Raw genomic sequence first — 15,784 nt, forward strand, 5'->3', positions numbered from 1 at the left:
TGAACTCACACCCCCTATGAATATGCCTTTATACCAAACATTAGTTTACATTTAAAACCATATAATATATATATATATATAGTACTACATTTCTACTTGTTTGCTTAATAAAAATCTATTTCATACAATAATCATGCATTGGCTCAAAACATGGTCAGTTTGAAATAATTACATGCATTAGATATAATACTTTTAGACAGTTACAATAGACAGTCAAATAGAGTAAGTTATTCAGTTACCTCAACTCTTTTATCACTAGAAAGGTTACTTGTAGATTTTCCAATGACTAATACCTAACTACGAGCTTCCTTCCCCAACTTACATGTGTAGCACGCCAATCAACACCTAATTGACACTATGAGTCAATTAACTAAATTGACTAGAAGTACTTATTTATCACTCAAAACTATAACTAACCATTCATTCACTTTTGCTTAGTCAAGTTAGGTCCATCACCACTCATTCACCACTTTCTATCACTTCTATTAATCCCATCAAATCACTACTAGAGCTGCCATGTACTTATCAGGGCATTTTCTATGCTGTGCACCGCGGTGCAAGCAACATTAGCTGTGGCGTATGGAACAGTGAAGAAAATCTTCACAAGTACACCCACTTAGCTTCATAATTCATTCCTTCCACCTATATCTGCTCATCCAACATTCCAATAAGTCAAAATACCAAACCTCTATTCAAAATTCTAATCACTCACTAATTACTAATTCACCCTTAAATAGCACCTAGTTCCAGGACTTAAAAATTAGGATGTTAAATTCTTTGCAATGTACCACAGTATAAGTTGCCTATGTCATGGCGTATGGTATAGAAAGGGCAAGTCATGGCATGTTACTCTGTTGTACTGGTATAAGGTTTTTCAATTGAAATTCACATATTTTTACTATAATAAGGTATTCCATGCTTTTATATTCACTCTAAATTGGATTTACATTGAGTCTACTTAGTTTTACATCATTTTGTTTAATAAACATTAGGATACCACTTTTAATGTCATGACTTTATTGATTTGGAAATCATTGGACAGTTGGTACTGTTTAAGTGGCCACTTCTATAGACCATGATTAAGTAAATTTAATTGTAGTTAAATGATTTTAAATAAGAGATGGTAATATGTTTGGTTTAGTCTCATAATTGCCTGAGTGCTTTTGGTTAAGTATAGTAGTAGTAAAGGCAACCTTGCATGGCACGTGGACCAACGCTTCCCTATGTGTTAGGGCTCAAGAGTAGGCATTATTGGAGAGGGTTGTCTTCAACCTTGCTCTACTCTAAAATAGTGTGGGAAAAACTCAAAAGATCATAATTTTAGACTATTTGACACCAAAAAGATAATCTAAAACTTTCCATAACCATGATTCAATTTTTAAACATAAGAAATCATATAACAAACACCAAAATGAAGATCTAAATTTTTTTTTGAAACTTTGGGCTTCATATATGAACAATGCAGCCATTAAAAAAAAATTAATCCGAGACTACCAAGATGTTTACCATTCTTCAAAGAACAACATGTATGTAAAGATCAAAGCACACAAGCTCAAAATTTGAAAAATATATACTTGACTTCAAAACTTCCAAATCAAATTTGTCACACTATAGATCATTTTATCAAGCATGTAATATACCAAAACAACACTTGCAAAGAGAGAACAAAACATATTGATTCATTTTTTGAAACAAGCTAAAATAAATTTTCACTCAACACTACAGTATATGCAATTTTAACTAGCTCTAATGCCATTTTTTTTAATTATATGAGATAAAACAAAGTAATAGAGTACAAAATTAACTAGTAACAAAAGAAGAATTTCTCTCATCATCTACTATCTCATTACAATAAGGGAGTGGATGATCAAAGATGTACCAAATATCTAGACTAAGACTAGCATTTCCTGCTAGGAAATGAACACAAAAGCTGGCCTTCCTAAGCATAAAGTTCATTGTAACTTGCCACTCTCTTTGAAGAAACAATCATGCTTGTTCAATAATTTCTCTAAAATGGTGTTCTTTGACATTATTGCAAAAGATTACATTAAAGGCTTTGGCACAATTAGTGAAAACTTTGAATATACAAAAACCTCTATTCCAGTAAAGTTGTAATCCATATATAATCCCAAAAAACTCTATTAATGCCACCAGGTAAGTTTTGACACACTCGTTAAACCCCACAATCCAATTTGCATTACTATCTTTGATGACAGTAGACCACCACATTTTCCTATACCATCCTAAATTGAACTATCAGCATCTAAATGAACTTCTCCCTCCTCAAGGTGGGTCTACTTATCATGACACTCTATGTACTTGCTACCTAAGGTAGGAGAAAGATGTATCAAATCCAAACAAGACTTTACTTCATGAAAAGTAGTAAAACTTGACTCACTATTTTCTATATCCTTATTCCCAAAGAGACTCCTACATCTTATAGGCCAAACATCTCAGCAAATATAACTAAAAAGGATAGCCTAGGGGTACCTAGTGCGTAAAGACTTTTCCAATTTCACTCTTAAGGTTCCACACAATCCAGTCATCCTTCATCAAATTAGATGTTAAAATGACTGTTAAAGGGTGGTCTCCAAACAAAAAAATCCTCTCATCTGTCAACTCTCAAGACATGAGTACACCTAATCTAGTAGACTATGTGACTAGGCAACTAATCTCTATTCTCCTTACATTCCAACTCCCATCCATGTTAATAAAGTCAAACACAGACTCATTTGCATTATAAAAATGATTATGGGCAACATGAGTTAAAGGAACACCTCATACTATCCAATTATTAGTCTAGAATTTTGTACTATGCCCATTGTTGATTCTTCTCCCAACTCCTTCAATAAACTTTCCCAAGCATTTAAAAATGTTGTGACAAGTAAGTGAAGCCATAGACTTTTTCTTGATTTTAGCAACACAATCATTGCCAAAATTATATTTAGATCTAAGTACCCATATTCACAAAGAATCGTCATTTTTTAGCATTTTTGAGAAAAGCTTAAAGATGAAATCTCTATGCCATTTGGATTAAGAAAATGCAAAAATAAATTAAGGTAATTTACCTTAAATCATGCTAAGATTTGTGGAAGTCTCAAATTTGAATATTGGTGCAAAGTGAGATAGTTGCTACATGAGAGAAAGTAACTAACTTGGAACAAAATGAAGGCAAGTGTGTAAGCATTTCCAAGGGCAAATCAACTTAAATTGTTGCTAGTCATAAAGTTTAAAAAAAAAACAATGACCATGTATAATTCCCCTATCATTTTTAAATAGGATAACTAATTACATATATGTTCTGTGAATTGGAGTTTCTTCGACATACCCAGATTGAATATTTTAGCCTATTATAGTCTATTCAGTTAGACTCAATTCATTTCAAAATAGTGCTTAATGTAACATAAAGATTACTTAATATTCACAATATTATATTCGTTAGAATGTGTAATTTATTAAAGCTAACCATAAATATTCCAACATTAGATGTGTGTGCATGTGTGTGTGTGTTTAATTTACTTGTTATAAACAAAATATAAATAATTTACTAAGAAGAACTCATATGTAAACTTTACATTTTTAATATTTATTATATATTTTTCTAACTCACTCTTAAAAATTGTAAAATATAAAAAAAATTGACTAAGAAATATTTTTAGCATTGAAATTATATTTATTTAAAAGTTAGTGACTTCTAGAAATAATCAAAAAATAAAACAAGGAATGAACTATTGAGTTTCTTGGTGTTTGATATGGTAACACACCTAAGAAGAGGGTGAATTGGGTGTTTTTGTAAAACTTTTTTCTTGTAAAACAGATTATAAGAATAAGTTTGAGCAAATTGAAATTATAAACTATGGTTACAAGAATGCTAAAGTAATTTTTACAAGCTCAACATGCATAAGAATGATTAACAACAATTTCTAAGTGCATCTTTGAATAAGAGCATGTAAATATATCAAATTTAAATTTGCATATTCAAGCAGAGCATAAACTAAGGTTACTAGAAATATAAAGATTTTAAGGAAGAAAGAGTGCAAATAATGATTTATCTTGATTCAGCTCCACCACTTAAGCCTACGTCTAGTCCTCAAGTAACCACTTGAGATTTCTTCACTATAATCCACAAGTTTGAATTGGGCACTTGTGAGCCATTACAATTCATAAGTTTGATTTAGGTCCTTGTGAACTGTTACAATCACTCACTACACCAGTGAGCTAATCTCTCAATTAATCTTTTGATTATAAGAGAAATCTCTCTCTCACTTTCACATTGATTTCAAATAAGTCAGTCACTTAACAAGAACTCTCTCTAAGAACAAGAATGAGAACAATTAAGCATTTATACTCAAATAATGCAGATATAGAAGATATAGAGGATATTGGCTAGCTCAAGAACAATTAGTTTCGTATAATAAGAGTAGAAGGAATGAAAATCTCATAACTCAATGGTTTTTTTAGCTTAATCTTGTGTTAGAATGAGTTTGTAGGGTTATATTTATAACTTATGGAGTGAATAGCTATTGGAAACATAATACGACTATTTATAGTTGTTGTAATAGTGATTATAGCCATTAGTGACATTTTAAACTTGAAATAGACCGTTTCATGTGTGAAATGGAAGGCTTTACTGCACAGAATTTAGGAAGGCTATAAGTCACTCATTCCAACTCTAAACCTGAAAAACTATATATTGTTAGAAAGCTCCTAAAGTCTAGTTTTCAACAAACAAAGTTTTACAATTAAAAGCAATGTAATTTAGAAGATATGATCAAATGAATGACTAAAGGTCAAAACTAATAAATGCTTTATAGAATTAATATCTCAATACTCAATTTCAAAAATTCATAACTTTCTCAATAGAACTTCATTTTAAATAAACAAATGAGATATGTTTCACATTAAAATTATATGTATAGTAAAAGATATGACTAAAACCATAATCAAAGGTCAAATCTAATTTTCTGCACAATTCATATTTCAAAGCTTAGACTTCAAGTATTCGTAACTTTTTTAACTTAACTCCATTTTCAGTAAATAAAAAAAAACTTCAAAAACTTTATGGAGTTAGTAATCAAAGCATTTTAAAGCTTGTGAGATATATATGATTAAATATGAAAAACATGATTATAAAAAAAAATCTCACTCTTTCTCTTAAAACAAAAATTCATGTTTCAATTTAAAATATCTTGAACCAATATTGCATATCTAAATCAATGAGTTTAACATAAAGACTTCTAGCCTAATGATAGTATACCTATCAATTTCAAGGCTTCCAAGGTACATCTAAGCTTGTATGGATGTCTTCATTATTCTTAAACTTTTCTTGGATTATTCTTCTCCTCATCTTTATGTTCTTCAATCTTGAATGTAGCATGCAAATGATGACTTCAATTTCTTTCTCTTCATGCTCACTCTCGTCTTTACTTTAAACAACATTAAATGGTATATCATGAACAAAATGGTTAGTCCAAGAATTAATATGCAAATAAGTATGGTTATGAAGGTTATGATACTATGCATATTAAAAGCCTTATATCCAATATATAAAAGATAATACCTTGAAAACCTTTAGATATAAAATTACTTTAAGATAAGAAAAAATATGATAGTATAAAATAACTTTTATGTACATAAATCATTTTTCCAAATCTTATGTGTAATATAAAACAATATGGTGAGAACACTTTAAAGCACTATTTTTATGGTCATGGTTAACTATTATATATAAGAAAACAATTAGGCATAAGTATAGTTAACTCATCTATGTTTATCATCATTAAAACTTAAGCTAAAGATAATGCCACATGCCATTATGTCAACACTTGGAAGTTAATTTACCCTAAAGTTTAATAAATTATACCAAGCCACAAGTACTTAAGAATTTTGGGATTAGTTAGTGGCTCAGAAACTAATGGGAAACAAACTCTTGTTTATTGCTTTCAATCTGAGCTCCAATACACAAAGACACTATGCTATTTATATTGTTCTAAGTTTGAAACGGAGCAAAGGGAAATAAAAAGCAAGTTACAATTGCTTTGTTATTGTGTTAATGGTGGTGAACAAACGCCCATTTTTGCTTCTCCACACGTTTCTTCCCGTTCCTTCATTATTGTTGTTTCATTTCAATTAGATATAGATGCCTACATTTATAGCAAGTGAAAATCTTAAATTCTTGCATAGATCTAGCATACTTAGTCATCCATGCTCTATCCAATAAAATCATGCCATACTAGCACTAGTTCAATCAAAATAAAATCATGTGCCATCATTTTTGCTAACTTTATTTTTTAAATTTAATTTACTATATTTTCTCTCTCTATCAGCATCAATGACATAATAAATTTATATTTATAGTCATCTGACATGGCATCTTTTTATTCAGTAGAGCATGGATTATGTCACTATGTGGTGAATTAAGTCCTTGAAAGAATTTCTCCTATAGCCAGAAAGTTACGTAGCTATTATAAGAATGGTTTCTTGTTGGGTAAAGGTACAGATTTAGCCACCAACTATTTTTTTAAAAGCACTAGGTAGCTTATACTATTAGGTTGTGTGAAATAAATCCTCAACTTTTAAAAATGGAGCATCTAGTAGCCCACTATTAATTTCGCTCAATGGATATATATGGGGCCCATAAATGATACATGGCACTCCACCTCAGCATATGTAAAGGTGCAAGTTTAGCCTTTGAGGAGCATTAGATAACCTTTATTATAAAAAATGGACCATCCAATACATTTTCCATCAATTTTGCCCAAACACTGTTTATTTTTATAATTATGAGACCCATAATGTGTTAATCTCTCTAGTCTTCTTGCCTTTGTTCTCAGTCTTAATTTAAGAAAAAAAGGTTCAAAGAATTCTTATTTGAAGACATTCATAAGGACAATGCTAATGAAGTAGAAGTTGAATTTTACTGTGTGTGGGGGAAGCTTGATTGTAGCTTAATTTAGCCACAAATTATTTCTTTTACTTTATTGGCATCATTCTTGTGAATGTCATTAGATAAAAACTCTTTGAACATCTTCTCGAGCAGATACTGAGAGTAAAAGCAAGAAGATTGAAGAGATTGATACATTGTGGATATCATAAGTTTGAAAATAAACAATATTTAGTCAAAATTAATGGGAAGCTGTTGGATGGTCTATTTTTTATAGTAGAGGCTACCCAATGCTCTTTGAAAAATAATTTATGACTAAATTTACACCTTATACATGTTGTTGTGGAGTGCCACATTTCATTTAGGGGCCCCACATAACATCCATCGAGTGAAATTTACAATGAGGTACTAGATGCCCTATTTTTGAAAGTTGAGGATTTATTTCACATTACCTAATAGTATATGCTGCCTAATGCTCATAGAAAAATAGTTGGTGACCAAATTTGCACCTTTACCCTTTCTTGTTTGTGTATGAAATTGTTGGTACATCTATAGTCTTGTTAATAAGACATGATGCATGTCATAATTTTTTTATTAAAAAATTTTTTTTCTCTATTAAATGTTGATGAGAGAGATAAATACAATATTAATATGTTTATATAATAAAAAGTTAAAAACTTATTAAGTTTTTTAAAGAGTTAATGGGTTTTAAAATTTTTCTTGATTCTAGTAAAATATATTAGAATAACTTGTAATGTTCAATTTGATTTTGTCCAACTATTTAGGCCAGTTTGGTTCATTAGTATTTTTCAATAAATACTGAGTCTAACTAAATTGACTAATGCATACTCCTATATTAAGTAATAAATTCATTCAAAAACCTATTGTTTGATATTTTAATTTGGAATGCATATAATGTGGTAAAGAGTTTCTATTTTCAAATGTTTTATGATTAAATTAATATTTTAAACAATAGCACTACTTGTTTATAATAATTAGATATGTGATAATTAAATTTATTCATTCATAGAATGATATTTTATCTAATCTAATTTTTCAATTCAAATTCTACACTTAATACTGACAAATTTGAATTTGATGTTAGTTTAGACGTTCTTAATTCGATAACTAATGGTAGGGAGGAGGAAGATGAAAAGAAGAGAAATGAAATATTATAAAATTCTACTTTTAATTTTTACAATATATGAAATATATCTTTGTATGTGATGGTATATGATTTTTTTTTAGTGCTATCTTGCTACAAAAATATAAAAACAAAGATAATATAGTGTATAATTTTTTATAAAAGTATAATTTAAAAATGAAAAATAATTTAAAAACTAAAATGTAATGTAAAAACAAGAAAATTACATTACTTAAAATTATTGTTCATTAAAAGTAAAAATAAAATTTTAATTAAACTAGCGAGAAAAATCAATAATTATGATTTAATGTATAATCATCTATATTTTTATTATTTATTCTTAAATATTTTATATTATAACTATAAATATGAATATTAAAATAAATAACACAATAACCTCAAGAAGCAAAATATATATATATATATATATATAAATAATATTGTATCAATTATACTTATAGTTTACTCTAGACAAAATAAATAATGCAATCTATAATTTTAGTAAATTAAAAGAATTAAATTGAAGTATTTAATGATAGTAATAATAGTTTATAATATTTAATATTTAAGATATATGTGTATTTATTTAGTTTAATAATATATATTTAATTATACAATAATAAACTGTAGATTCATTCAAATTTAGTGGCAAAATGGTGGGATATAAAAAAAAAAGAGGTCATGAGTTTGAATCATAGAGGGGACAATTTGTAAAATAAAAATATAAATTGGTGACACAGCGACAAGAGGCGTGTGGTGAGGGCAACACGTAGCAGGTAATGTGGCACCTCGTGAGAGTGAGAGGGGAACATGGTGCCACATGAGTAGATAAACTAGTATCACTTTTAAGCGGTAACTATCTTTTTGAGGCAACAAATTTTCCTTTTTGTAACAACCTTTGTCGCCATTGATTCAATATTTTCAACAAAGGAAAATTTGTTGCCTCAAAAAGATAGTTACCGCTTAAAAGTGATACTAGTTTATCTACTCATGTGGCACCATGTTCCCCTCTCACTCTCACGAGGTGCCACATTACCTGCTACGTGTTGCCCTCACCACACGCCTCTTGTCGCTGTGTCACCAATTTATATTTTTATTTTACAAATTGTAACAACTATCATCAAAATTAATTTTTTTGTCACCATAAATAGAATTAATGACAAAAGCTCGCGATATTATAATGACTTTTTGTTATCACTAAAAACTTTTAAAAATGACCTTTGTTGTTGTTGAAAGTTAATTTTTTTTTATAGTGAAATCATTTATGATGATAGTTGAATATTAAGTTTGTCCCCATAAATGATACATTTTTAACTAATTTACATAATTTGCCATTGATCTTTTATCACCACAGTTTTTGGACCAACTATGGCAAAAAATACGTAGTTAAATTTATGTTTTGCACTAGTGAGAACCTGAGGGAATATATATATGTTATATATATATATATGAAAATCGGGACAAAAGTGTATATTATATATATATATATATATATATATAACGTTGAAACATGAAATATCAAATCACGAACAAGCTGTTGACATGATGAGAAAAGAACATTAGAATGATCTAGTAAGTAAAATAAACAGTGAGCTGAAGCAGAGTCTCAGCCCCATCAGTGGCATGCTGGTCATTGTTAGTAACAGGAAAGGTCTTAGCAATGGCAAAGCCCTTTGCATTAAGATACTTCCCAGTGCCTCCAATTACGGCAAGTTGAGACTCCGACACTTGAAGTCAGTGCACTCCAAGAAAGCTTATACTATCACCGTATCTATTCTCTTCAAACATGGCCGTGAAAGCCAACACTTGTGAGGTCCCATCAATGGCACTCGCTATATAAAACCCTTGTGCTTTCCAACCAAACCTGACCCTAACTCGTGTCCTTCTGTTAATTCATCGTCAAAAACTGTCATTGTCCCGAACATTAGCTTCTGGAGGGTCATCCCAGCTGGCAGGAGGTTCGTATTTGTCACCGGAAAACCAGCTCCACCGCCGACGTTGTTGTTGTTGATGACATTTCCGGGGTTGCCACCGAGGCCAGTAAGGAAGGGAAGGTTGTTGTTGTTGAGGAATCCGCCATTGTTGTTGTTCTGAGGGAGGCCGCTGTTGAGAGGGATGTTTGCTCCGTTGGGCTTGGCGAAGGCGACTTGAGCATTCACGGCCGGGTTGGTCACCACTCCGGTGACGGCTCTCGCCGTCGGGTTCGACCCACCGAGGATGTCGTGCATGAAGAATGTGAGTGGGTGGTGTTCCTCATCCACGCCGGTGTTAGTCACTGGTTGAATAGGGGCGTCAGCAGCAGAATCTGAAGGTTCTTCTGAATCAGTAAGGATTCGAGCTGACTCGATGGGAGAGATCGTCACAAGGAAGAAAATAAATACAGAAGTTATGGTCTTGAGTGAAAGAGAAATGTTAAACTCAAGGCGAGCCATGAGTGTTAGAGAATGATCGATGATGAGAACTTGAGTTTATGAGTTCGAGGATGTGTTTCGATGATGTGAATGACAGAAGGATAGGTATTTTATAGCATGAATTGATGGAGTAGATATGATAGAAGTAGTTGACCAACTAATTAATTACATTTAATTTTCTGATTCATTTTAGTTAGAACGAAACAGACTAACAAAACGTATTACATTTATAAATTAAAATATATATTAGAGGATGGAATTAGAGGATTAAATTTTAACATGTACTAGTGGTCAACGGATATTTCCATTTTCCATCAATTATTACAACCATTCCAATCAAAATTCCAGAACCTTCAAGCGTATATAATGTTAAATGGTAAAAATTATATGCTAATTCATACTCATAGAACTCATATATTTTTATATATGTAATTAACTTAAGTTTTATATGATTTAAGTAGAAAATATAAAAATTATAATTATTTTTCTCTAAATAAAAGCCATGGCCTGATATCCCTCATTATCGTGGTAAACAATTAATTAATATTGACAAATATATAAGCATAATTTAAATTTAAATTTTGATGAATGATAGCAAATAGGATATGTAAGTAAAATTATAGTTTGAGTTCTTTGATTTAATTTAATTACATTAGACTTCAAATTTTGGTCATTTAACATTACTAAAAATTTTTAATCCTTTAACTCTAATTTCCTTTCCTCTAACACCATCAATTTAATTAGCAAAAAATATTTCCATGACCTAAGTCAATTTATTTATAATAATATTATTATAACATCAGACCAACAAAGCAATATAATTATAAAAAACACTTTTAACATCACTTTTTAAGTTTTTTTCACATCATTATCAAGGGACATAATAAGATGGGACATGAAAAGTTTGATCATCCACATCACTTTTTAATGTGACGTGGATGACTCTTTTCACATTGCTTTAAAAAAAATGACATAAAAAGTTCACTTTAATTTCTACATTACATTTTATAAAAAAAAGTAAAATAAAAAGTCTAGCATTTCTTGAAGAAATACATAGGGGTATTTTTTTTGTATTGAAAGTGATTTAAAGATAAATTCCAATTCAAAAAGAAATTTCTTATATCATCAAAAATATGTGGATAAAAATAATAATTAATTAAAAAGTAATTTTTTACCAATAAAGAGATATTTTATGATAAAAAAATAGTAAACAACCACCAATAACTAAAGCCAAGAAAAAGAAAACAAGATGCATCCCATAAATACAACAAAATAAAGAGGAAGTAAATATATCAAAGTGTTTGAAAAACAAGTTTATCATTTCCATGAACACAACACAATAAACTAGTTTGATTAGCTTAAGTTAATATGTCAAACAAGTAAATGTCTATATGCAATTTTGAATAAAAGGATCCAGAAATATAGGACAAAATTAGGATGATGGAGAATATCATAATTCATACCACATAAAAAAAATATTTGGATTAAGCAAACAAACAAACAAATGACTGTTGAAACATTACAATGAAATCTCTCGGAATTCACTAACAATGGGCCCTCCTAAGTCCTATCCTTGTTCAACCCCACCTCCACGCCACAAAAACAAAAAAATTAAGTTAAATTAAACAGCGAAAATTTCTATTCATTACCAGGGAGGAGGAAGTCAGTGGCTTAGGCCCATTCTGTTTGATTAAGCCCACCTATACACGTAGGTAGCCATAGTGCACTCAGAAAGATTATCTTTTTAAGATTTGTTGGCCATCTCCACGCTCCTTCTGCTCCAGTACAACACCACCCAATCTCCACTTACAGGTGTACAATTTTTTTTTTTAACGAATTATATGATATAAATAGCCTTTCTAGTTACTATTATAATCTTTTTCTTAAAAAATAATGGTTTAAATTTAAAGGGGTAAACTTGAAATCTTACAAATCCTATACTATGAACAGTAACCTTTTCCTGGTTTGAATGTGAACATGTTCTTGGAGAAAGCTAGGAATGACAGAAAAAAATGCTCACACTTACCTTCATTAATGAAAAGTTAGTTAAATCAAACAGAAGCAACTTTGCTTCAAAGTAATAAGTTAGAGCCTTGGCAAGAACATGTTGGTAAAGTTCTACCTAGAAGAGGGGAAAGAGTATGTGATTGTGACTTTAAATACAAAAACATATTAATCCCTTCTCAGAAAAAACGAAAACAAAACAAAGGTGTCTCAGCAAATACTTTCTGGTTCAAAGAGTAGAATAGTTTTAAATGAACGTAAGTAGCACTTATCAGCAACATGCGTGTCTGCTCATTGTTAACATATAAAAGCTGAAAGACCAAATGTATGGTACTTTAGCCTATTTTAAAACACTCAGCGACTTAATTATAATTAAATTGTGTGGAAAATTATAATTCAGTATACTAAGTTTAATATTTTTATTCTTGTAGTGGGTCCATCTTGCTCCTCTGTTTTGAAAATAATGGATGGTCTTACCTGCTATGCAATATTACTCTGTTTTTCAGGTCAGCTTTGTCCCTTCATATTTAAATATATTTTTGATTTATCATAATCATTTACTCACAGACTCACCTTACCACCTGATTCTGGGTGTTATGAAAGATATGCACCAATAAAAAACACGCTTCTCAGTTCACGTGAACCCACAATTATAGATATAGTTCACGTTTTATTTTGATATAATAACGTATGCATTTAGAAAAACTCGAAATCTGTACTTAGCCAAAATGTGAGTGTGTAGAGAAATGAAAGAACCTGAATATTAACTTTATGTAACTTTTAGCAGACACTAAATTTCAGATTCTTCAAATTGGTCATCACTTTTTGCTTCAAATAATATATCTAACTTCAGATCATTAACCTCGTTCTTTTTGCCGTACTTTCAAAAGTTCTGAGAGTCAAAATAATAGACACGGTACAACAAAACAACCGCAAAAAGAAAGAGGACAAGAGACAAGACAGAATCAGAACCAAAAACATTATATATGTCGTCTTTAAGAAATATACCTCACTTGCCTTCATGCTAGTCTCTGCTTCTTTGCTTCTGCTACTACCAATTTTCTCCATGAACAGACTCATAATCTTCTGTGCATCTTCAGCTTCATCTTTTAGTTATCTTACAAGCTTCTCAGCCTCAGACTTAGGAAGCCTCATCTTCAACCTCACGTCTCCACCACCATTAACATCCTTCTCTGCACCATCATTATTCACATTCATATGACTTGGCTCTATGATGGACAGAGTATGTAGAAGCAAACCTTCTAGATAGAATGAGACTCTTGAGGTGATCTTTAGCACTCAGCAAAAGCACAATTAAATACCTTCTACATACTCATACATGCACGTGGAAGCTAAACCAAGCAGAGAATTAGGTTGATATTTATGGATCAGATAGATCATCAAATTAAAACTTCTCATTTAAACTTGGTTTATGTACTTGGTTGAAACATAGGATAAAAAACAATTAAACACGTTGAATATGTTTGCAGGAACGCAAGCAATCAAACCCATACATCCAATTAAACTGAGATTCATTGATGTGCCAAACAAAAATTAAATTCAAGCAGCTAGGGTTTCGACAAAATTTGCACATGAAATTCCACCAATAGGACGAAAAAGATTCAGCACACCTCATATGTGGAAACCTTCTAGCACATAACCACTTGACACTCATGCAACTAAGTTCCCAGAACTATTAGAAGTGGCCGAACACTGTGGAAGCTGAGAGAGACCATGGAAGGGTAGGAGGAGAGTAAGCCGAGAGAAGGGAGAGAGGCAAGTCCGCTGAACTCATCTTGGGCTAGCACGACCTCCATTCGTGCTTGCAAAAAACTGAGCACTTAGAAGAGGAAAAAACGTGACCAAACAATGAAATAGCGACAAATGTAAACAAAAGACGATGAAAAGATACCTTCTCCAGAATAAGAGCAACGACAAACAATTGGATGTTACGATACCTTCTCCAGAATAGAAGGGCAGAGCTTGGATTATTTGTTCTAAAGTGCATCCAAGAAGTATTTTTCACTACAGTTAAAATATATTTTTAATGACAAAATATGATGTGTAGTAAAAAAATGTGTAATAGTAAATAGACATTTTTTGCTACAGGTCATGATAAAATTGTGGTGAAAGATATTATTTTTTGCCATAGGTCCTAACTCTCCTATGACAATAAATAGCATCTTTCATCACGTCTAAGCTTTACCTGTGAAGAAAGATTATATTTTTGTCAAAGGTCTCGGGTTCACCTATGATGAAAAATAGTATCTTTCACCATGATGGGTCCAAGTTTCACCTGTGACGAAAAATGCTTAATGGATGTAAGAAGAGCCTGTCGTCATAAATGGTCTTTTATTACAATTATGTTAATGATTGTGGCTGTAAATACTATATTTTTTTTTATAGATTCACTTATTACTATATATATCCTTTACTTACAAAACCTGTATTAATATATAAATATCAGCTCCAAAAACCAATATAAATATATATAATACAAATATAATAACTAAAAATCTACATTTCAAAAAAAAAATATCTATAAAGTTTCTACCCTAACCCTGTTAATTCTAAGAAAAATATATACCAAATATTATATTTATGTCTCAACTCATGTTTAGAATATAGTTGTAAACTTTTGATATGCTACAAATTCAATAATAATGTACGTGTGAGTAATAATTTAAATATACGGCAAGCTTCATAATATAAATCATTATTAATAAATTATTATGTTATCAAATGAATGAATAATATTTTGAGTGATGATTTCATACATAAAAATCATCACACAATAACCACACTCTATTTAAATATTAAATAATGTAATTATTAATGTTAATTTAATAAATAACTATGTCTGAATTTAAACACAATTAAGATTTAAATATTTAAAATTATTAATAGTAATATTAATTAACACTCATTTAATAATTATGTTTGATATTTAGACATATTAAATATGTTTGAAATCAAACTACTATAGCAACAGGTGATACTCATGCCTATCACCATAAGTGTCTTCAAATACACTTACAGTAATAGACGTGAGTGGCGCCTGTCGCCATAGATGTCTAAATTCAGGCATAATAAATATGCCTGAATTTAGACATATTAAAAATTTATATATTTAAATATTTATAAAAATTAAATAAGTTAATTATTAGTAATAATTAATAAATAAATATGTTTGAATTCAGACATATTTAATATGTCTGAATTGAGACACAATTAAGATTTAAATATTTAAAATTATTAATACTAATTTTAATTAGTACTTATTTAATAATTATGTCTGATATTCAGACATATTAAATATTCTTGAATTCAGACACCTATGGC

The 15,784-nt window shown here is 30.2% G+C and overlaps 1 pseudogene; it reads right to left on the minus strand.

The window, feature by feature from the left end:
* Positions 1-9,503: 9,503 nt before the first annotated feature.
* On the minus strand, positions 9,504-10,505 carry LOC129287442 (dirigent protein 10-like; annotated as a pseudogene).
* Positions 10,506-15,784: the final 5,279 nt, after the last annotated feature.

This window comes from Prosopis cineraria, unplaced genomic scaffold (genome assembly GCF_029017545.1).
Source record: "Prosopis cineraria cultivar Desert tree isolate PC_DT_omini unplaced genomic scaffold, ASM2901754v1 PC12, whole genome shotgun sequence".
Taxonomy (NCBI): domain Eukaryota; kingdom Viridiplantae; phylum Streptophyta; class Magnoliopsida; order Fabales; family Fabaceae; genus Prosopis; species Prosopis cineraria.